Here is a 24575-nt window from a genome sequence, read left to right as displayed (position 1 = left end):
CCACATTGTTTTTCTTGATTGCCAGGAAGAGAATGTGGTTGGTTTGTTTTACTGTCAGGAGAAGGTTGCCTGGCGTGCGGGCATCTCACCCTCCACTGTGATGCTTTTAAAAGGAAGAGGATAACACTTTCATTGAGGATGCCTCACTGAGTTTTGTACACTTAAGACAAATATCCCATGTACTGAGCTGTGTCTAATACCTAATTAAAAAGGGATTGGGGGGGAGGGGAGAGAAAGAAGCCAGAGCCACAGAGGTGAGAACTTTGTGTTTCTAATCTGCCCTCTTTTGTACTTTTCCAAGTGCTTGACATAGAAGAACATCCAAGTGCTTGATTTCAGATCTGATAGAAGAACATCCAAGCAAGATCTGATAGAAGAACATCCAAGCACTTTTCCATGTGCTTGACATAGAAACAACATTTGGTTTGTGTTGAAGAAACTGAAACTTGAGACACATTTCCATTTTGGCATGGTGAGCGCATGGATCTGAAATGGGGAACTTGTAGCCCTCCTGGTGTCGTTGGATTGTGGTTCTCAACACCCCTTACCTTTGGCTGTGCTTGCTGGGGCTGATGGCAAATGGAGTCAAATCACACCTAGTGACCACAGTTTTTCCATCTGTGTCTTTGGCTTTGGACTGGCTTGCATATCACTTTACACTGCAGTGAAGCTTAACTATGGTTTAGAAGTGAACACACAGAGTCGTAGTGCAAGGATACAAAACTGCAGCCGCTTGGCTCCTCTCCTACTGCTTGCAGAAGCTCTAAACAGAGGCTTGCGATTTCCCACTCTTTAAAAAAACCATGAGTGGTATAAAGTCTTATTTACAGTTTGTGGTTTATTTTGAGCGAGGTATTAAACATGGGTTTGGATGTAACACCAAGCCAAACCATGACTTAGGTGCTGGCTTGACGGCAGGAATAAGAGAGGAATGAAGCAGCTGTGATTTTAGCCCAGTGTACCACCAGCATGCGCTGCATTCATCTCTAAATTCTAGGTGAGTGAGTGCATTTATGTATTTCCTTGCACATCCCATGCTTAATTTTTTTACAGAGTTTAAAAAATCACACACTTATGTGTCCTCCTTCCCCTGTGTGAACTCTTGGCATGGAATTTGCATAGAGCAGTTCCAGTAGAACAAGAAGTGACCTTTCCCATTCCGTGTCAGTACTTAGATTACTTCCATTCCTCATTTTCAATTTGTACTTCTAACTTTCTCGCCCTTGGTGAAACACTTCACTTTGATTAGCATCCCATTTGCCATAGCTGGTCCAGAGTGCCTTGTTAGACAAACCTTGCCCCGACTAATAAAACTGCTTGTCCATACAAAACGTGAGGATAAGCTCATTAAAACGTTTGGTTAATAGTTTGTAATGCTGTTACAATGACTTGCGGCAATCTGTTTCTTCCCTTTCTATCCTGGCAAGCACTGTGGAGATGGCAAAAGCAGCGCCAGTGTTCGTGGGTGCAAAAACCTGAATTGAACACTGAATTGTCATACAATGTTCAGGAGGAAGAGGGTAGAAGGAAAAGGAGCATAGCACAAAAATTGTAAAGGTTGTGCAGCCTTGCTTTAAATGGAGCCCAAGCAACAACTGTCCACTCTTGGAAGCAGTAGACTTCTGAATAGCAGTTGCTGGAAACCACAGGTGCGGAGAGTGCTGTTATGCCAGGTCCTACTTGTGGGCTTCCCATAGGCTTCCAGTTGGCCGCTGCAAGAACAAGATGTTGGACTGGAAGGGCCACTGGCTTGATCCAGCAGACTCTTCTTATATTGTCCAATAGCAACACAACTTGAGTATTGCAGCAAAGAGCTTGAGCAGATAATTTAGTTTCAGAGCAAAAGGAGTGACCTCCCATCACTGCCAGTGATTAGTGCTGTATTTGCTAGAGCCTCAATTCTGCAGCACTAGCAAGAGATCTCTACAATTATAAGATTCACCAGATGTTCTATATAGGCACTTGATATCCGGCAGCCTTTGGCTTTTGTCTTTTGGTATTTGACAACACAAATTCAACAGTAATCGACAGTTAGCCTGCTGCAGCGTTCAGTATTAGATGTCTGATACTTAATAGTTAATATGGATTAGACCCTGTTGTTTGTCAGCTGGTGTGCAATTTTATTTAGTAGTTGACACAGTTCACTAGGAAAGATCCCCTGAAACAGGTGATAAGACTAAAGCAAAACAGTCACATTTTGAACATTGAGGCCAAATTTTGAATTTTCAGTGTTTCAGTCAAATTTTAAATCTGCATTTTGGGCAAACCTCAAAACGTTTAAAAACTTTAGCTCCAGTATAATCAGTGTGATGCCTTTTGGGTCTTGTTATAGCCAAGGTTTGCTCTATGGTACTGTAAACTGTGGTTAAGGAGAAGGACTCTTACCACAGTCCTGGGGTCAGATGACACACAAAGCCAAACCTGGGTTTAGCTTCCACCCTGTGCTGATCTACAAAGCCTGGGGAGGAGCAAAGTCACTCCAGTCCCCTCTTTGAGAGCCCACACGTTTGCCATGAGCCACAAAGTCAATGTAGGTAAAATACTGAGCTAAGTGGACCAAAGGCCAGACTCTGTATGAGGCAGCTTCCTATATGGCAGAGCTTGGGTGAGATGCAAGGCCCAAGTTCCAGGTGGACCAGCTCTTCTTGCTGAAAACAACTAGTCAACTGAAGGAAATATTCTGATGGCTGTTAGTGAACAGAATACTGAAGAACAGAACCAAGCCATTCTGGTGTTTTAACCAAGTTTAATTGGATAGTTTTAACAGATGCCACTTTCAAGTTAAATAACTGAGTTTTTTAATAATTACATATGCTACGAATGCTGTAAATCCCTCAAAGGGGTGGGAAACTAGATCGGGTTGGTGGGCCACCTCCTGAGTTCCCCCACCTTCGGTGGGACATTTTAACACATGGGTGGAACCTGCCTACCTGCCAATCACTTGATGTCCCTGTGATGTCAGGTGATCAGTTTTTCCTTGTCACTGTAGCACACCATACTACAAAGGAAAGTCCAAGCCCCTCTAAGCCCAGCACAGATCAGGGCTGACTTCAGGCTTAGCTTTCTACAAAGATTGGTTGCACTATAGAGTTGCTCATGTGGGACTCAGTAGCGCATCTGATCCCAGTGAGCATAAAGGCACCACTTATCAGCTGATTGGTGGTAACAGCAAGCCCTGCTTGCCAATGTGCTATTGGGCACACTCGTTAAGGCTTCCAGCTGGCAGCTGCGAATCATCCTGCCCCTCATCTGACATAGCATATGACATCATGATTTGGGAGGAAATGGCCCCATAGGCCAAACTGGAATCCACGCAGGACCTGATTAGACCCATGGGGTGGAAGTTCCCCATACCTGCCTTAAATAGTGAAAATATTTCTTGTTTTTTATGTGCTCTATTTATATCTTTCTCAACTTATTTTGACTTGTTTGATGTTTTATGCTTTAACTATGGGATGATCAGGAAAATACTCCCCTCCCCAACCTTTCTTCCCATTGTGAGTTGAGTGTATGCCTATTCTCTGGATGCAACGAAATTGCCTAGTGCTTTTCATGCTTGCTTTATCCAAGAAGACTCTGTCCTGAAGAGCTTATCTATTAAACAAAATTGTGGATTTGCCCATGGTATTTGAGCAGATAAGGCAAAATCAAGGCAGAACTAACTGCAGTTCCTAGATCCATGGTTTATCTGCTGGTTTATGGAGTCTCCTAGAAAGGCACGCACAGTTGCTCTAAGAGGGATAATGGGACAGGGCACTTCTCTTCTCTCTTGGGGCATGGCAGGCTAGTTAATTTGCTGCATGTGGACACTCCATTGGCCAGTTGTGAAGGTCTGCTTGTATATAGCAGATTATGTCACGGAAGTGAGTAAGAGAACTTGTGATCCATGACTACCCATAACAGAACAAAAATAAATAAGATGATGAATTCCACACAGTCTCCCTCTCTTTTTTTGTTTACAATCTGGGAATTTATCCAGTGCATTTGATGACAGTGCAAGGGTCCATGTTGGGGAAGTTTGGAAGAGCTGTATATCCTTGCTATCATTTTTAGATGATCAGACAGTTGTAGAACTGGCTGAAATTTTAAAAAGAACTTGGTAGCCTAATTTTTTGTGCACTGGGGGTTATTAATTTGTGTGGGGATGTTGACTCCTGACTTAATTAAATGAAGAAAGCTGGATAAATGCTACATAACTGTTTGCCATTTGCTTAATTATGATAGTTTTCTTCTCCTGAGATGCCCAATCCACTTTGACCACAGGATGTGAGATTTGATGTGGTTTAGCTCCTTGGTTAATTCCTTTGCAAGATCTAGCCATTTTTATGATTTGGTTGTGACCTCAACTGAACAATGTAAAGCTTTCAATATGTGGTTTAAAAACAAATGCATATTGTCGGAGATAAGACATTGCACTATAACATGCTGAACAGTGCTTGTGCTATTTTGGGCTGCCCAACACTGTAAAAAATTTCCTGTGATATGCTGGAGTTGGGGGGAAGTGACCTTTTTTGCTCTTGCAAAGTTCTATAAAGCAGCAACTTTGGCGTCACTTAGATTTCCTAGGGTTAACAATGTCTCCCGGAGGGAAGATGTTTTTCAGCTGCAGGGATCTGTAACTAGACGATGCCATCTGGAGCTAGACTATTCCTAACCTGTGGTGTTTTGAGCCAGGTAAAGGCTTCTTGTTGTTAAGTGCCAGCTTTGTAAATCCCATTTCCAGCAAACACTTTTGTGCTGTCTGGATGAGGAATTGATGCATATTCAGGTGAGCCTTTTGGGCTGGGTGGGATTTTAAAGAGTTTTGGAATTCAATCATGTACATAAAACTCTTCCCATTTGAGAGGCATTTGCATCCAGGTTTTGAAAAGAGCCTGCTGTCTAACAAGGCACCCGGCTGGATAGCTGGATGTCGGAATAAATGATCAGACTATGTCCCCATCTGCACTATACAATTAAAGCAGTATCATTCCACTTTAAACAGTCATAGCTCCCCCGCCTTTAAGAATCACGGGAACTGTAGTTTGTCAAGGGTGCAGAGAGTTGTTAGGAGACCCCTGTGTTGCCCTCACAGAATTCCCAGAGTGGTTTAACAATCAATCCCTTTTCCCAGGAAGAGATCACCATTCAAAACCCTGCTGTGCCATGAAACTCACTGGGTGACCTTTTGCCAGTCATTGCCTCTCTGCCTAACTTACCTCATGGGGCTGTTGTGGGGGGAGGTGGGAGAGAGCCATGTGCCCGCCTGAAGCTCCCTGGAGAACAGCTGGAAAATAAAAGTAGTAAATAAATGCAGGCCTCCAGGCCTCTTGACCTGTTGCTTGGAACTCTCTTCCCAGGTCACATTCCACACTGGCTATTCAACCCCCCCCCCAATATTTTCCATGTTTTCCCTAAACTCTTATAAATGCCTCCAGTTTGTATGGAGGATAGAGAGGTGTGTGTGAATGGGTATATAAATTAGTCTACTGTACCAAGGTATCATTTACATTCATTGCTCCACCCATTTTGCCTTTGATGCTGCCCGCCACTGGCATGTGGCCCTCAGAAGTTTGCCCAGAAGAGAATGTGGCCCTTGGGCTAAAAATGAATGAAAACATATCATCTCTGCCTTGGTTGTTTGGAGGCAATTTTTTTTACCACAAGTGACTAGGTGAGTGGCTTCTTAGAAACTGGATTTAGGAGTAGAGCAGACTTACCAGGAAGGCAGCCATCTAGGACAGGCTGCTGAGGGCCACAATGGTAGACCATTGCAGAGCTATGACACAACTTAACAGTTTTCTATTACTAGAGCCAACTGATTGCATGGGACTGGTTGTTTTTTTTTCATTTCCTCTAGGTGGAAACTGCTCCTGCAGTTGAAAGTTTATGGGCCCAGAGGGAAAGATGGTCACCAATACATGGGAAATGCTGTTGGAACGTTGTCATAGTAGAGATGGCAGCAGGAACTGGAGGGAGAGAGGATGTGTGTTCTCATCACTCACTGGAAGAGCAAGCTTCACAAAGCTTACGGTGCTTTGCAAGTTTATTAAAACACACAAACTCACGCATAGAACCGATCTTCCTGCTCTTAAGAAAACCCGTGCCTCTCTGAGAATACATTTGAAAGACAACCATTTGTACTGGTTGCAGTTCTGAAGCAAAGTACTAAACAATCTGAGACAAACAAGCAAATAATACCACCCTGTATAACTTGCATCCAGGCCAAGTAGGCAGAATATACTTGGTCTGTTATTCCTGGTTTGTGCATAAGGCTTGGAGTGACACCACAGATGCACGCACATTCCTCTGTGACTTGGGCATGTGTGAAACAGTCAGAGCTTTAATAGCAACCTCCTCAAGCATAGTCTTTTCCATGGAGGCAGTTCACACATTCGGCTGCAACTTATCAAGTGATGTGAGATGCTGAGTGACAGGCTTACACAGGTGAATCGGCTCACAGTTTCTGTCAGGGGTGCACTATCTATAAATAATTCATAAGAGCGCACTACCCCAAAGTAATTTGGATTTTTTTTTAAAGTCAGTGCTTGTGAGTTGGTTGCAAGTTCTTCCTTTAGACATGTACTAAGGAGAGGGGGATTTATCTATTTTTTTAAGAAGAGGTGTTTTGGTTCATATAAAAAAAAATTATATAATCTTACTTTTTCATTTCACTTCTTTTAGCACTAATCCCCAAACCTTGTGAAAAAGGCTCAGCAAGCAGGTTCAGCTGAAATGTGGTATGTCAGCAACCCACAGGACCGACCCACACATTCCCTGCTCTTTTTGCCAGCCCAGCAGGTCTTCCTGCCCCTCCTTCACACCGCCCCCTCCCTTGCATCACTGCTCGCTCCCCCCTCTCCAGCTGACTGCCTTCAAAACTTCAGTAGCAGCACCCCTTGCAAGAAATCATTTGCTACTTGGGGCTGGTGTAAAGTTGCACAATCTATAAAGCTGTAGCTGTAGTTCAGAGGAATATAGGCTTTGCGATATGTCTGGCACCCGAACGTTCTGCCAGCGTATCTGATGTGTCCTGGCAGTGCCTCTCTCACGGTGGTGGCAATGCAACAAGGTATAGCCCTCAGTGTTCCTTGAGTTCCTTACCCTAAGAAATGCATATAGCAGAAATTCATGAGGCTAGTCCTTTAATGCCTGTGGACTTTAAATCCACATGAAGCAGTGTCTGCTCCTCAACCTTGAGCCCGTGTCCTTCTGCATCTCTCTGTATTCCTGAACAGAGAGATCAGATGTGAGATGCAAAGCAAACCAGTCCCCCTTGAGGCTTAGGGCGACGTTGATGGTCAGAAGGAAGCAGGGTCACTTAACATTTTCCTCGTGTACCAAACTACCCGCCCTGAAGGCTGCTAGTCAATCAATGGTATGTGATAACTTGCTTGAATCATTACTGAATTTCAGTAACTGAGAAGCAAGGAGGCAGGTAATCATAGTCCCACCTCCACATCATCTGGAAGGAAGGACTACACCTTTTTATAGCCTTTTTGTGTGTGTAACTACTTTCTACTTGGGGTGGAGCCACAGTAATTCTTCCTTACCAATGCTCCAAAACCAGTGTGCAGTTCCACACATGTGGAATAATTGCCTCATGTGCATAATTGTGTGTGCAGGATTGTAGCCCAAATGCAGGAAGCGCAGGAGCTCCTCTTCAGCTGCTGGATTTGTATTTGTTTTCTAGCCGCAGTAAAACAACTATAACTCGTGACAAACCGCAGCTTATTTTCCTTCTGTCATGTGCTCGCTTCTTTCCAGGGTGCTGCTCTGGCACAAATATAGCAAGGCTGCAGTAATGATTTGACTTGCATTGGGTGGAGGCTGTTGAACCTCACAGCAAGGCATACATCTTTTCCTCGTTTCCATGCGCTTAATGCAGGCAGCATTTCCTTGCCCTTGGTTCCACCATTAGGCACTTTAACAAAAGCACATTGCCCTAACCTTGTGGGACATGGAAGTCCAATTTTTCATGGTGCTGGCAGGCCCTTCACATTCTCCCTCTCTCTGTTTCCTCCCCCCCATCTCCCTCCCCTCCTCCAAGGTTTCCTTTTTTCCTACAAAACTGCAAGGGTGGATTGGGAAGCTATTTCTTGCAAGCTCTGGTCACACTGTGAAGATTTCAAGTCTGCCCTCCATGTTTCTGTCTCCCTGATGGTTCGCCTTGAAATTCTTGGCTTTTTGGCCTCAGCTGGGGCTTCTGCTTGTCTTTCTTCTCTTTCCTTTTTATTTTTTTAGCTGCTTTCAAGGCAGATCACATGAGAAATTCAGTGCCTCGCAGTTGGCAGATTTTAAAAAAAGAAAAAGCTGGGAGGAAAGATGATCAGCGACTATTTGTCTTTCAGAATGTCTTGACAGTGGTATTTCCTCAGTGGGGTTTATGCTCTTTTAAAACGATGTGGGGGAAGGATGGAAGACATCTTGGGGGGTCCTTGTTAACAGGGCTGCTGAACAAGAGTGTGGAATATTGCTGTGGCTGGAAGGTTAACGCATAATCACAGATAAACTGGAGGACTGCTTTGGCCTGGCTGTGTTTGTGCACTCATGGCTCTCACTCACTGCTTATGTAGATGCAGAAGTGCCTAGGTTATGACTGCCTAGTAGACTTACATCTCTTTCCTTTGGTGTAAAAAACCACAGTACTCAAAAGTGCACCACTTCTTATTCCTTATGCTCATCCTTGACTCTCAAGGGTCATTATCTAGGACTGGGGGAATCTTTTTGGCTCCACAGGCCAGATCCTTACCAGAATTGGTCCATTGGGCCAAATCTGACAGGCGGACATCATTACCTGACATCACAGTGATATTGGTTGCAAAGTGTTTTGACGTTTCAGCGTTGAGAGGTACTGCTATAATCAAGTCTCCCCCCCCCCATTTCAGCAGAGAATTCCATGCAAAACTGCACCTGAATCAGGAAGGGGTTTGCATTGAGTCCTGCCAAACTGCCAGGATTTGATGGTCATCCTACCATCTGAGGAGACGTGCAAATAGCTTCTCTTTCTGAGCAGGCATGGCAGTGGCTGATGTAGGTGTCATTCCAACTCTGCACTTCTATGATTCTACACATGGGGGGTATGCCTGCACCATTTAAGAGCTACTGTCTCTTTTTCTGCTCTTTTACACGTGGCAGCCATTATACTACACTCCCATGTTGGCTATTTCGTTCCTGGTGCTGATGACACTTCCTCAGATTTCCAAATGTGCCTACTGGTCCCAAAAGGTTGATGGACCCTATGATACACTGGTTTTCTTTAAGTAAAGAGTTGAAGTTATGAGTAATGGCTTATCACCTGATTGCTTAAAGCAGGGTCTGCTCCAATAATCTATAAGATAGGTGATGTGATCTGATTTCTGGAACAAAGACACATGTGGATGGGGGATGATTATGCTACTAAAATGTGCTGTGTGTGTGTGTACATACAGCATAGGGATGCTATTTTGCAAAGCTGTTTCCATTTAGACATTTTCTTGAAAGTTTTTTTTAATAGAAATAATATTTGTTGGCTGTGATCTCCAAAGATGTCATTTGGGAGCTTCAAGTATAAAAGATTTACTCTCTGCGTCTTTTGTTGAGCTGTTCATGGTCTGTCCCACATATTTTCTCAGAGATGGCAAAGTACCAGCTTTATTCTAAAGTTTCTCTGGTCTATTATTTCATTTTCTGCTTTCTTCAATTGTAAACTAATTGAGTGTTTCAAAGGCATTAGACTGACAGCCCTCAAGAGATGCAAGCTTTATAATTCCACCATAGAAGCTTAGTATGGGCAGGAACCAAACAAACTTGCCAGTGTGGTTCTTTTGAAAGTGTTCAGAAATTAACTTAAGGGGTATTTGCACTGGTGCCAGTTCCCAGTTTCTTGTGCTTCCACTTTGAATAATGAAACTGGAGTGGGAGGATTTTATTTTATTTTAAAGGAGAAATGACAAGATAGAGGAATCCTATGTGGGCATGTCTTCTTGCATTATTAGCACAGAGCCTGCTTGTCAACCTGAGTGGCCATCAGTAGAGCTTACAAGGTGTGGGCTTTGGTATGAAGTTTGGGAGCTCAGAATGAAAGCCTCAGTGAAGTGAACATTACAAGACACTTCCCCCACCCCCAAATTCTTTCCAGGCTCAGATTTTCATCTGAGCTGGAGAGGGCAGGGGAAATTGGCTCATCTGCCACCCCCAACTTCCTGTCCCTTTCAAAATCTGGTCTCCATCAGAGAGAAATGAGAAAAGCAGATACACACTTGGGGTAATACACACAAGGATCTCTCTCTTCTCTCCTCCTCCTTTTCAGTTTGCACATCTCTTAAAGTCACTTCTATGGGCAAAACAGTTTTAAGTGTGTCTGTCAAACATATGTGCAAAACCTGAGGAAACCCAAGACCCTAGCTCAGCACTTCCCCAACTTGGTGCCCTCGAGATGTTGAGCTACAACTCTTATCTTCCCTCACAATTGGCTATGTTGGCTGGGACTGATGTCAGTTGTTGATTAACAATCCCTGGAGGGCCACAGGTCTGCAATCCCTGCCATAGAGGGACCATTCCTGTGTACGGTGGGGCCATCCTTTCTTTAAAAGAATTTGCTTAGAGGTGCCAAATAAGAGACAGTTGTTGGTATGCCTTCAGTTTTAAAAACCGCAGATCCTCTTAAGGCATAAAAATATAAACTGTCCTATAGGTTTATAGGATGGAATTGATAAATCAATAAAACTGCTATGAACTTCACCGATTTTGATATTTTATTTGTTGATTTTTAAAAATTTGCATAATTCCCACCCACCCCACCCAAACAATCCCACTGAAGCGGGGCTGGCTCACCCATGAGGCAAAGTGAGGCAACTGCCTCGGGTGGCAGAATCCACAGGGGCAGCAGATCTGGCATCCCAAGGATTCAGCACTCGGTATACTCCTTGGAGGCTGTGCCTGCCTCCTCCTCAACATTCCCCTTAGTGCAGCCCCTCTGCCCTGTGTGGTAGGTGTGTGTGTGTATACACCATTTTGTGGTTTGCCTCAGGTGTCAAAATGGTTTGGGCTGCCCTGCACTGGAGTAGCTTTGACATATCACGTCAACTTGTTGAATATACTCCTGAGACTCCTTTTTGGTTTATGACAAAATTTCCTCCCTTAACACTTCTTCATTAACTTCTGCAGCCTATTACGCCACTTCCTATGGAAGGCCTCCACACTGATACTTTCTATCTTACTCATTTCTTTGTTATGTTTGTGTTCTGCCCATAAGCTTGGAGCAAAGGACTTCTAGGCAGTATCCACCCTGAGCAGATCCTGAGCTGCTTAAGTCCAGAGATGAAACTGCATCAGATTCACTTTTCTTGGTCTCTGGGCTCTGGGGAGGGTGGGTGTCCTAGTTAAGCCCTTGACTGATGTTGTTGGAGGTGGTTTTCTTCTTGCATAATGATGCCATCCCAGTTGTTGTGCAAGAAGGTTCGGAGCCGGGTGTCAACTGTTATTGCTTCTAAAGCAGGCATCTGTGAGACCTGTGGTAGGCATCTCCAAGTTCCCACTCTCTCTAAGTTGTCAATGTTTAAATGACATTTCCATTTAAGTTTAAATGGTGGTTGTCTTGACAAAGGAAAGTAGTTCCAAAGAGAGTGTTAATGCAGCACCGCAGGCTAGAGAAAAGAAAATATTCTTTGTTCTAAATGAGCTCCCAAGTAAATCTGTCTTCTCTAATGTATGCAGGGGAGAGGAAATATCTTTGTTCTAAATGAACTCCTGAGTGGAGCTGCTTTCTCCTAATGTATCGTGTTCAGTGGCTACTTCAATAAATGACAGTGGCTTGTTTTGATTTAACCCTGGTAAACAAATGCTCTTGTGCCTGGCACTTCATCTTCTTGAGGTTGGTCTTTTTGCAGCAAGGACTGGTGATGAGATTTTCTTTACCCAATCATTTTGAGATGGTGCAAATATCATGGACCCTGTGAGGAGGTATCTCTAAATTGTTCCACACATGGCAGCTGAAACCACACAGCAAGCCCTTCTACTGCAGCGATTTACCAAGTGGACTAGACTAGCAATGCTACCATTAAGGGTCCAAAGCTACGTATAACGTGACATGGCCACCCGGAAAATGTTCCGTGATTTTGCACAGGTACTGCATCCTAAGAATTAGGAACATAGAGAGCAGGCCATTGGTCCATGTAGTTCAATATTGTCTTCATTGGCTGGCAGTGACCCTCCAGGGTTTCAAGCAGAGGTTTTCCCCTGCCCTACCTAGAGATGCCAAAGGAATCTGGGACCTTCTGCATGCAGAGCATGTGCTGTGGCCCTTCCCACAAAGCGTATGTTGTGCAATAGCATCTAACATTAGAATTATTGAATACGCGCATGTAGTAGTTGTAACATGTCAGATCCTAGCTGCAAGACATGTGTGAACAATATGCACAGATATACCTCATTGGGCATGTGGCCAGCAGTGTTGGGTTAGGGGACTGTAGTGGTGCAAGCTACCCTCATCTATTTCTGTTTATGTATCAGATTGAGACGTCTTGTGATTTCATACAGTTATGGCTGCTTAATGGTGATCAAATTTTAATTTGCCATTAGCTTTTCTGGAGACAAGAGATGAAGACATTCTCCCCAGGTTTGCTGCTTTGATGTCTCTGTGGGGATCTTTCTCAGCTGCAGGGCATCTTATCTGTTGACTCAAGATTCTCTTGGCCCCACAATTGTCATGGCAGGTTGCTCTTCGTTTCTTCTCTCTTTCCCCTCCCCTTGGTCATTTGCGTTGGATGCTTTGGTTCCCAGTTGGGTTGCCTGACTTTTCTGTACTTGCTGAGCTTAAATCACCTGTGGGTGTTTGTTTTCCCTCTATCTGCAGCCAAAGGCTTTTACTCCTCAACACTTGTTTGCTTACATTCAGCCTCCTGCAATCAGTGATGCAAAAGTACAACCTGGATCTTTTAATACATGTGACAGATCTTCTTTTTTAAGCAACATTTCTCATGTCTTTCACCTTCCCCCAACTGTTGTGAGCAGTATATTTCCATCTCTTAATCCATTTGAACTGGTGAGGAAAATGCTATGTTTGTTGCTGTTAATGTTAATGTTGGCATTCACTCTCAGGCGGTGTACAGGGTTGGCGCTTACTGGTGCCACAATGTGTTAAGGGGCCTATGGGTGATCAGTGCTGCCATTTTTTATCTTCTGGGTATCCTGGTCCCACACAGCAGGACTTCCCCAGCTTCCTCAGGATTCTCCCTCACCTGTCATTTACAGCCGCCGCCAGTAGGCTATAGGAGAGGGAGTAGGGTGGGCTTTCCATGCCTCTCCATTGGCTCTGCTGAAATTGGCTCCTTCCCTCTCTGATTTTTTTTCCATTCCAGTTGATCATTGTAAAAAAATCTGTAACTAAGAAATGGTCTCTTGAGCTTGCTTTTCATTACCTCCCTCCCAGCTCCTTTTGTGCTGTGTCTTTTTAGGTGACTAAGCCCAAAGGTAGGGGTTCGGTCTTATCATTTGACATTTGATAAGCCGCTCTGTGGGCCTTTTGCAGCTGAGGAGCAGGATATCGATGTTTTATGTAAAATACAAAATACTGCTTGCCTTTAGAGTGTCGTGCAACAGTACAGGGGGTCTGAGATGTGCTCCTCATTCTGGTGTGGCTCAAAAAGATCAGAAGCAGCAAGTCTTGTCTCTCTAATATGACCTGTGGCAAGGAGGCAAGCTGCCCAGGAGCCCATTAAAAGCTTGGAGACACCCATAAGAAAGACTTAGGCCCAGCACAGCTGTGCTGGTTGAGGCTGATAGTTGTAGGGCACTGGTTTAGACGCCATTATTGGCCTGGGTCAAATGTGTATGGAGGAGAGAGCACAGTTATAATGATGGATTTCTCTCATCTAGAATTAGGTCTCCGTTACTCAGTAACTCTGGATTTTTCTTTCTTGTGTGCTTGCTCCAAGTATCTGAATCTGTATTGCGCTTCTGGAAAGGAATTCTGAGCACAGCCCTTTCTCTGACTCACTTGGGGCTTGCTGCACTTTTCTACAAAGCCAAAGGTGGCTGGCTTTGTTGTTCCTTTCTCCCTATCCTGCCGAACGACAGGTGTCTTCTTTGTACTGTTGCCCTGTGAGATGTAAGGGGAGTTGTCAAAAGGAAACGGATTCCTCATCCCGCCATGCTTTTCTGGCATCGTTTTTGTTTTGCACAGCGGTTCTTGTCTTGGGGCAGCCTGAAAAAGAAAGACAAACCTTCACAGAGATGTCAAGTGTTGGCTTCCATTGGCCAGGTCTCCTGTTGCCCATGGGAACTTCCTTTGAATCTCTGCAGCAAAGAGAATCACAGCTTCAGGGAAAGTTGGAATCCCAAACCCAGCCCTTGAGTAAATTCTATAAATCTACTTATACCTGCTTCCTTTACATACAGTAATTCTTTTTTTTTAATGGGGTGTGTGTGGAATGGGCCTCTGCATGGCACTGATAGCATGCATCCTGGTCACAAAAATCTCTTCTCAGTTCTCTGGCTTTTTCTCTTTTTCACCAGGCACTGCCTACATGTTTCCTCTATAATCTTAAAAAACTAGAAACTCTTCCTCCCCACCACAATAAATGCTGATAACCTGCCAGTTAGCAACTGATGTGCTGGCTCACTGGGCCCTGCCCCGTTTGCTCCTTGAGGAGGAAGGAAGTGAGGAAGCCAGGTCTAGTTGCAGCTTCTCAGCATTCAGGAGGCAAATTGGCACAGATGCTGCTTTTCCCTTAAGGGTGACAAAAGAGGTGTATGGCCTGTCACACTGACGCTGCAGTGGAGGTGATGTAGTATGGCTCTGGGAATATGTGCTTGCTAGGGGAAGCATGAAGATACATAGTGCTGGCTGAGTAGTTAAAAACACTTGGTTGCTGCTTGTTCTTATAATAAATGGTAGTCTTTGGTTCTCTCGCCCGCTGAAGGATACACTTTGACCAAATAGGGCTAAAGAAACAAAAGTAGTTGAATAGGACACTGTTCTAGGTGGGTGGGGAGCAGGGAAAGACATCAGCTCACAAAAGTGGCAAACCACAGAGGTACCAAAATAGAAGAAGTCGTGCATACATGTGTCTGTGTCTGTGATTTATTCTGGTGTGTTAGTTTGAGCCAGAGGAGTTCTTCATCAAAGGATATAATTTGGTTTATGTAAGTTACTATTAGAGGCTTGCTCACATCTCGGATATCATTTGTAGAGTCAACTGTGTGGTCTGCCTCTTTTGTTTATTTGCGTGAACCTGGTGCTGACCGCATCATTTTCTCCATATATCACCGATGATGGAAACTGGCACACCAGCTGGATGCAAAGTGCAATTTCTGCCTGAGAGGAGCATGTCTTATCAGCATTTGATCACAAAGCTGTTTTGGAAGAAATTGCTTGCATGGTCTGCCTTCTCCCCCCAAAAGTGCAGAGGCTCAGCAGAAGGAGGAGGTGTTGATATCTTGAGGAAAACAATTCTGCAGTCAAATAATGCTTTTCCTTTGTCACATTTTTGTTTTCCTTTACTTTGCTTTCACCACTGGTTTCATTGGATTTCCTTCCTCTGGCTCATCTGCCTGACTGTGGGCACTCATTGTTCTCTCTCTTCTGCCAAACATAAACAGGAATGCAGGTAGCCATGTTCTTCTGTGGAAGGTTGTGGTTTTATTGGCAGCAGAAGGCATGAGATTGGTAGTACCAAAGCTATAATGCTAGCTAGCTTTATAGCTGTGATCTTCTTGGACAGGCTCCTCTGAAAAACAGCTTTTGAATGCATTATGTGCAACTGACCATGGAGTTTTGTCACTTACAAGATGAAAACTGTGTGCTGTTACCATGAGAGTATAGGTGCTGCTGCTGTTCAAAATAATGCTAGCACTCAGAATGGATGGCATTGGTGTCTTCAGGGTGTGACAAAGAGCAAGATCAGATACGTTCTACAGAAATGTTTCTGCATTTCCAGTCCACCAAGGATTTAAACAAGGGCCTGGACTCTGAGTAATGAGAATGTTGATAAGTAGTAATGACAAAAACTGAGCATTTGGGGACTTGAAAATGTGGCTTAACAGCAAAGTCTGGTTACCTGTTAAAATGACATGCGTTAAGAAAAACTTGCAGATGTTTTCGATTGTGTAAACCTAGGAAGGAACAAGGAAGCCCTGCTTATTGTCACTGGAAGTTCTGCTCTGTCTCCTTCAGCTTCCTTCTCCTACTTTGACATAAAAGCATATGGAGAGGCTGCTGGACCAGACCAGTGGCCCATCTATCCCAACATCTTGTGGGAAGCCTGCAAGCAGGACATGAGCGTGACAGTACGCTCCCCTTCTGTAGTTTCCAGCAACTGGTATTCAGAGGCCTCGGAGAGTGGAGGTAGAACATGGCCATCATGGCTAGTAGTAGCCATTGACAGCCTCGTCTCATCCTCTTTTAAAGCCATCTAGGTTGGTGGCCATCACTGCTTCCTGTGGGGGCTTTGTTCCATAGCTTAACTATGTGCTGCATGAAAAAGTTTTTTCTTTTGTGTGTCTTGAATCTTCCAGCATTTGGCTGTATTGGATTTCCACAAGTTCTAGTGTTCTGAGAGAGGGAGAAGATCTTTCTCCCCTATCTCCATGCCATGCATAATTGTATAAACTCTTCTGCTTAGCTTACCTTTTTGATAAACTAAGATGCTCCAAATGCTGCAAACATTCCCTCTAGATGGATTGTTCCACCCCCTTGATCATTTTTGTTGCTCTTTTCTAAATCTTTCTCAACTCTATAATATCCTTTTTGAGGTGTGGTGACCAGAACAGTACACAGTATTCCAAATGTGGTCACTCATAGGTCCCCACACTCCTGCTGGCATTGTACCTGCATAATTGTTTTTGTAGTTTAAGTTACTTCAAGGGCAGAGTGGTTCTCCTTGTCCTGCTGCCAAATTTGTCTTGACACTTTGCCAGCTGGGGCTCCCTGTAGCTCATAGATTGGGCTCCCCATGCTGGGTTGCTATAAATGCCTGGCTAGTTCTTCCCAGAGGCTGTAAGAAGCCAATAAGGTCAGGAGCTGTGGCTGAAATTTGGTTTAGTCCCCTGGGAATAGGGAGTGAACAATGGATGTTGATTAAGCGGAGAGTGGGCAATGGCTGGTGAGTCAACTGATAGCAGACTCCTTGTGGGATGGGTGGGCCTTCCTTCCTTCCTGAGAACAGAGTCCAGTTTAAAAGCTTTCAATAATGCTACTAAAATAAGCTAACTACCTGGCAGTGATGTTGTTTCTCACACAGTTCCAAAGCTGTCTTCACAGTTGTAAGCATTGGAGGGTGTTTTGTTAATTAATTAATCAATTAATTAAAGCTCTGTTTGATTCTTGTATGTGCTCTGCCTTGACTTGTGAATTACTTCCGCAAGGCCATTCACATATGCAGTGCCCTATGGCCTGCCAAGGCTCCTTCCCTTCAGTCCCCATGAGACCAGCAATTCTGAAAGAAAAGGATCACAAGCCTGTAATAAACCTGAGCTTAAACTTCTTGCTGAATTAGAGTTTATATTATGTTAATATTCTTAGTCATAAAGTGTTGCATAAGAACCAGGAATGAATTAAGGGTTTTATTTTTGTGTGTGTTAAGTTTTAATGCTTTGAGTAGGAAGCCCGGTCAGCCCCCAATGAAGATATTGAGAGTGTTCTCTGAACTTCAGGGAGCCTGAGAGCTTTCTTGGAACAGAAGTACCTCCCCTGTCTAAAAGTGAGAAATGCTGCCACCAGTCCTTCTTTTTCCTCTGAGGGCAACTCTCAAGGCTATAAGTAATTAAGTAATTAATGTTGGTTAGAGAGATGAGGAAGGATTCAGCCCAAGGAGCAGGGTACTCTGGTTTCCTCCAGTTCTCGCTAGACATGAATGTGTAGCAAAGGGATCTAGACAGAGTGGGAAGAACACACATCAAATCCTAGCAGCCAGTTTTAAGAGAGTTTTATTAAGAATAAGGTTTAAGAGAGTCAATATGAAAGGCAGAATGGCGCATGAAAGGCAACAGGCTTGAAATGTTTATCTATCCTTAGGCAACTACTTATAAATAGGCTTTGGGTCTCCTCATGAGTAGCATCCTGGACAATCAGATGAATAATAAGGGATAGTGAGGGACAAAACAATGATGGCAACATCCCACTTTTAAGGGCTCTTGACCCAGGTGATTGGCAGGTGACTCTGAGCAGCCAGTGATAGGGAAAATGTTGTTACCTCTTTTTTGCACGTTGGAAAGTGAGGCTACTGCATCATTTATTATGATTTGTTATTATTTTATTTATTTATTGTTTTATTTATTTCCTGCCCTTCACTCTAAGTTCCAGGGAGGGTTACAACAACTTAAAATACAACATTTAAAACTGTCTTGGAAATGGTTGTTGGAGTTGCCCAACTTCCTTGCCAGACAGAAAACTCCACAGGCTGTGAATTGAGACTTGGCAGAAATTATCATAAAGGGGAGAGGCCAGAACCCTTCCCACAAATGTGACTTACCAGCCTAGAACTTAGTACAGTGGTTGCCCATTGAACTTGAAGAACAACTTGACTGCATGTTCTCTGAATGCTCTGGCTGAGACAGGTTTCAAGCTTGCCTGTATGCTTGAGTGCCTGTGTGTGACTCTCTCTGGGTGTATTCACTCAGGCATGATGGAACACACAGTTTCCAGAACAGGAGATTATCTGTGAGTGTGGTTAGTAGATCTTTTTTGGAAGACTATCCTCATTTTGAGTAAATATGCTAGACAAGACCAGATACTGACATAGTACCTGGAGGTACTATCTGGTTGGTTAGGATGCCTTTTTACCTGCTTAAACATTAACTCAATATGGTTGATCTGGGAAGTCCTACTCCATAAGACGCTTCCAGATTCTAACTTCAGTAGCTGAGTCTTGTGCAGCAGTAGCTTATGATTTTGATTGTGGTGTAAAGGTTATGGGTTAAAAGGGTGATTTATCAGTTTTGTGGGGGCATCTGTAAATTTGCAGGTGATCTTTTGCTGAAATATCTGTTGAATAGAAGATGAACCTGTGAAAGGAAAAAGAGTTACTTTTGCTCCCATTTGTTTTTCTTCCTTTCTTGTTGGCAATTTTACCTGGGTAGTGGTCTGAGGAATTGATTTAAGAAAGCCAACACATCACACTTTTCTTTCTGTTCAAAGCAATGCAAATGCTGTCTTTGCTGTGTTTTGGCTGTGGGCACTTAACATTGTTGATGTTCTTGCATACCACACCAGTCTCCGAGTGGTGTGAGATTCCAGGGGTTCCAGATGCTGACCCAGGGATCGTGTTTCCTTTTTAGGAAAGAGGCACAGTGGAGACTGTGGTGTCTTTATGATATATTTACACATATATACAACCTGAGCCTACGATAGAGGGGTTCACAGCATCAACACCCCAAAGGTGTATGGTTTTTCCTATAACCGCTGCCTTGTATTCAAGCAGAAATTAAACATTGCTCTCAAAGGCTGCTTTACTTCTAGGTTACATCACTGCAAAAAACTCTACTCCAGACTCTGGCTTTTTCTGTTGAGGGAGGGGCCCCCACCCATTTGCTGTCTCATACTGAGCCCCTTAATCCCCCTTAATGGCTCATCACCCAGGTGATCACCTCACCATGAGGCTAGCTTGGATATTCCAATAATTAAATTCTAACACTTGCTGTATCCAGGGCTTAGAAGGATCTGGCACCCAGTTTAGCACCCCAAACTCATAACAGTATTATGAAAAGAAAACTCAAGGTGCTTTGCAATGTTCTTCAAACTATTGATTGTAATCTGGATATGCACTTTGATGTTTTTGCTCCTGTTTTAAAATGTCTTTTTTTTTTTTTACTTCTGTGTCTAAAGTAGGTGGGAGAAGGTAGATAATTATGAGAAGAATCATTGCTTTGAAAGCAGAAAGTATATTTGTTTCGACTGGGGTGGGGGCAAATGTGCTCCTTCAGACCTCTCTGTCTGGCTCTTGGGGATTCTGTCTAGGCCATTTGTCTTATTCACCCTGATTTCCTTTCTCCTTGAGTGCTTTTGCTTTGCTGTAACGTATCTTTGAACTGCAATGGTGCCTCTTGCTTCCCTGGATGGAGGTGAGTGCGTATAAAACTCTGGCTTTTGCATATCTGGTATGTAGCCTAATACTCTGACTAGAAGTGTCTCTCTGAGATTTCAGACTGGGGACATTCCCAGTTATACCTAATCCTCAGGTTCTCCTGGGACCTTCTGCATTTAAAGCAGATGCGGTACTGCTGATCTGCACCCATCCCCTAATGTAGAGCTGCCTCAGTGAAGATGATGGAAATTGTTTCTCAGTAAGCATCTATAGGACTGCAGGTTGTGCCAATTAGCCAGGTAGCTTGTGAGAGTTTCTACTATAATGCACAAGATAAAAAGTGTAAAATAACCACTATCATTTTAATCAGCCGTTCATTATCTCATATGTCAATCAGGGATTCTAGGAAGAAAGGTTTTGTCTCATTCAACAAACATGTTATCAGCCATGGTTACTGTTTAGTATTTGGAACTGTTGTTTCTACTGCAGTTCTTAAAAAACGGATAGATCTATATGCACTACAAAAATGAATTTTATTTCCCTTGCATTCAGCTCTTGCAGAGGTACATTTCTCATTTTAATAACATTTTAAAACTGCCTGGCTTAAGGATTTTCACTTGAAAGATCTGCTGAAAATCCTTGCTTACATGGAAAATCTATTACATGAAGATATGATCTAAAATTTCATCAAACTCTTAAGATTTATTGTATCTCATCTGACTCGAGGCATGAGTTGCGAGGGTAAGAAATATGAGGCATGGAGCCCTGAAGCAAAGGTGGATTAAAAAAAAGAAAAGGGACAAAAGATTTGAGATCAGGGGAAATAATCTGTTTTCTGGTACAAGGTACTTAAAATACCCTAATTGCCTTCCCACCAAATTCAGTGCTTAAAGGAAAAATGCAAAATGAGATGGCAAAATAAAGTAATGTGAAAGTCCGGCTACTCTCTCAATTTTGCAGTCAAACCACTTGCTCAGGTGAGGAATGATTGTTCCTGGGCAAGTAACTTGTCAGAACTGCTGCCCTGGGAGGTAGAAAGGGCACGTAGGAAAACTCAGGGGGCAGAATTGCTAATAGGTTTCACTGGCCCTGGTGCTGCCTTTTCTGGCACGGCAATAAAGTAATGGGGTGGGGGAAATGTAACAGCTTAATTTCTGTGTGTCAGAGGCTGCTGCTGAAAGCATGGAAGCAAGGCCAGTCATTTTAAAAAAAGGCAACATAAGTCAACAACCTTGCTTTAGGATGGTGGTCAGTTTTCTGCACTTTCCTGCAAAATTGCATTCCATGTGCCATTTCAGAAATGCTTATCTGGAGTGTGACGTGGGAGGACATTGCTAAAAGGTCTGGCAAAGGTGAGTAACGGTTTTCTATTTTATCGTCTTGGCATGAGATTGGAAAATAAAGTCAGATTGTGATTAATCATGCTATACTGTGTTTGCTATGGTATTTCATGTGTTGCCTGTCAATCAATAAAAAATTCTCTTCTAGCATTTAATAGATAAAAATAGGGACACATTTTTTATTTTATTTTGTACGCTTGGAACACATCCCCAACCGTTCTTGATTGAAACCCACCAGATGCTTGTGGGAAGAACTGTGTGGTAGCAGCAGCCCTGTTCTTCAGATGTGGACATAATTAGCTTCTCCATTCCTGCGCCTGGTCAGGGGAAGTGGTTGCTCTTTCATCAGACCCCCAAAGCCACTGACATGGTCAAGGAAGGAGGGCATCTCCACCAATTTCCCAAAACTGGCTGCCTGAAGGAATGACTATATGCGTGGAGCAGCTCTGACCCCCTGGCCCAAGCATTGTTATCTGCTGTGCTCTGATTTTGGTTCCCAGTGTGTGTGTTTTTCTGGGAAAGGCTTGCTCTTGTCCCCAATGTCATGACTGCCATCATGAGTTGACATCAGCTGTTCTGATTCCTATGTGGAAGCTGGATTCCTGCCGAGACTGTACATGACTTTGCTCAAATGGAGTTTGTGAGCCAAACTGGTCATTTAAGTCAAATTGTATACCTGCAGTCCAGATGTTAATTGGGCACTTTTAATTATTAAAACGTTGGCACATGCAACCAGATACGAGGTTGCATCCATTTGTGTCCCTCTGCTTGTGCAAGGCTCTTTGCTTCAGCAGATATTTCTGTGAATGGAAGGGGAAGGGAAGTGATATTTGCCAATTTCTCTTTTCTCCCACAGCCCCGCTGTGCCACTTTCCATATCATTGCAGCCTGCTGTTCTGTAAAGCAGATTTTGGGGCTGCAGAGAGAAGAGAGACTCAGCAAAAAAATGGCTTCTTCTCCCTCCCCTTTCTGCTCATGGAAACCTTTGCTGGATCAAAGAGCTTTCCATGAGCCTACTGACACAATTGGATACAATCCAGAGCTTTTATAGTACCTGGGGGCAAAATTCAAAAACTTTGGTCTTGCATCCTTCATTGTGTGATTGTGATAGGATTCCTTTCTGTGGTGTTTTGATCAATGCCTGTGTGCTTTGCTGCCCACTGGTAACCTGTAATGCTTTTTTTTTGGGTGGGGGAGATGGAAATTTAAGACTGCTGTATTCTGCAAATGTGCAGTGGCCTGAACATAAGTCCAGAAATAATAATAAAAATAGCTGCAGCTCTCCAAATAATCAGCAACATTTACCCTCTGGATTGACAGTTTTTATAGAGGGCAGGGATAGAAATAAATTGCTGCTCTGGCCTTTTATGGCTTGATTTTTCTTGATGTAGCTCAGTTGGTAGCGCATGAGAGTCTTAATCTTAGGGTTGTGGGTTTGAGCCCAATGTTGGGCAAAAGATTCCTGAATTGCAGGTACAGTAGTGCTTTTTCTGGGGGTTCTCAAGGGTGCGCTGTCCCAAATGTTAAAAGAGTGGCACTTACTCACAACTTCATGGTGAGTACCAGCACCATTTTTCCTAAATAATAAAAAAGAGCACTGATTGCAGGAAGTTGGATGAGATGAATTTTGTGGTCCCTTCCAAGTCCACAATTCTGTGATACTCTATAGCCACATCCTGTGTCTGATCACATGATTTAAAAGTAAGGAAGAGCTTTGGTTCCTTTGCAGAAATACATATTAGAAAGTAGCTTAAGAATGCCCTATAAGAGATTGATAAACCTAATAGCAGAAAATGAGCTTCCCCAAGTTCAGTGTGTAACAGAAGACGATGGGCAAGAATCAAGATGCAACCCAGCCCCCTTACAAGTGTGGGGGAGAGCCATGAAGCCTCAAGAATGGCAGTTCTTCGTGCAAACTATACAGTGGCACCTTGGGTTAAGAACTTAATTTGTTCTGGAGGTCTGTTCTGAAACTGTTCTTAACCTGAAGCACCACTTTAGCTAATGGGACCTCCTGCTGCCGCCGCCGCACCACTGCACGATTTCTGATCTCAACCTGAAGCAAAGTTCTTAACCCGAGGTACTATTTCTGGGTTATCGGAGTCTGTAACCTGAAGCGTCTGTAACCTGAGGTACCACTGTACATTGGTTTTAAAGTCGTCCTCAAAATATTTGCTAAAGGTTAAGTAAGGAAAGCAGCATACTGATAGAAAAAAAGGGGGGAAAGTCATTCCTGGAAATGGGAGACAATAATTGGACTGTTGGTATTAAATAACCAGTTCTTCAGTACTAGTGCAAGAAATGGATATATCAGCCTTTGTATATGCACAATATTGGAATTTAGCATCACACAAGCTTTCCTTCTGAAATATGTCGGCTGAAGGAAGCAACTGTTCTTTCCACAGCTACATTTTTAAACTTTTTTTTCTGTTGGTGGAGGTCACCTTTGTGAATGAGCTTGTTGGGGCCTGGCTTTCTGAGACTGATAACTTATTCCATTGTGAAACAGACAAGTAAGTGCAAGATGGCACACAGGCCAAGGAACTTAAAAAGGGCAAAGGCGTTAAGTTATCTTTTAAAAACCGAATTGAGAAGTGCAGAGTAGGTAATCCCTTAGAAGTAGTAAAATATCTCAGCAGGCCAAAATTACAGTGTCAGTCTTCTGATGTTCTTATCTAAATTGGCATCTAATCTTAGTCTCTAGGAGAATGAACAGGCAAGGATGTTGTTTATAGGGATGTCTGTCTTATTGTTCAAACAGAAGGTGGTAGGTGAAAATCTTCATGATCTCTAATCAAACAAGGCAATTTCAGGTGTAAACTGTTTCCAAATAAAGTCTCTGAGAAAGCTGATTTGTTTGTTTAGGACAAAAGTTATTGGAAAGATGGAAAAATGGCATCAGGTGGCTTCTGACTTACCCAGCAGAAATGCAAAAGAAATGGTCTGCTTGCTCTTATCTTGGAACTTAGCAGACATTCAGGCTGGCCTTGGGCAGTTTTCTAGAGAAAGATCCTTGCTTTCTGTCATTGTGAATCCTTCTGAGCCAAGAGCTGCTGCATGATTTCTGAGCTGATGTGAACATAGACAAATTACAGCAGGGGTCATCAATGTGGTGCCCTCAATAACTTGTCCTAACACCCACAAAGCCTTAAAGATCCCCCCCCACACCCTGTCCCCTTCCATAATGAGGTGGTGGGGGTGATTATCTTTTTCTCCCAGGAAAAGTACATAGAGCTAAAGGAGGATGTTCTTT

The 24575-nt window shown here is 43.4% G+C and overlaps 1 protein-coding gene across 6 annotated transcripts in view; it reads left to right on the top strand.

Moving 5' to 3' along the window:
- TSPAN4 (tetraspanin 4) overlaps positions 1-24575 on the top strand; it is a 486061-nt gene that overhangs the window by 34482 nt on the left and 427004 nt on the right. Inside the window, exon 2 of one of the 6 annotated variants that reach the window (XM_082230624.1) lies at positions 21281-21334. The exons of the other annotated variants lie outside the window; for them this stretch is intronic. The gene's annotated coding sequence lies outside the window, so the exon portion shown is untranslated. The remainder of the gene's footprint in view (positions 1-21280; positions 21335-24575) is intronic. 6 annotated transcript variants of the gene reach the window in all.

This window comes from Podarcis vaucheri, assembly GCF_965113315.1.
Source record: "Podarcis vaucheri genome assembly, chromosome: 1".
Classification (NCBI taxonomy): Eukaryota; Metazoa; Chordata; class Lepidosauria; order Squamata; family Lacertidae; genus Podarcis; species Podarcis vaucheri.
This window is presented reverse-complemented; position numbering and strand designations above follow the sequence as displayed.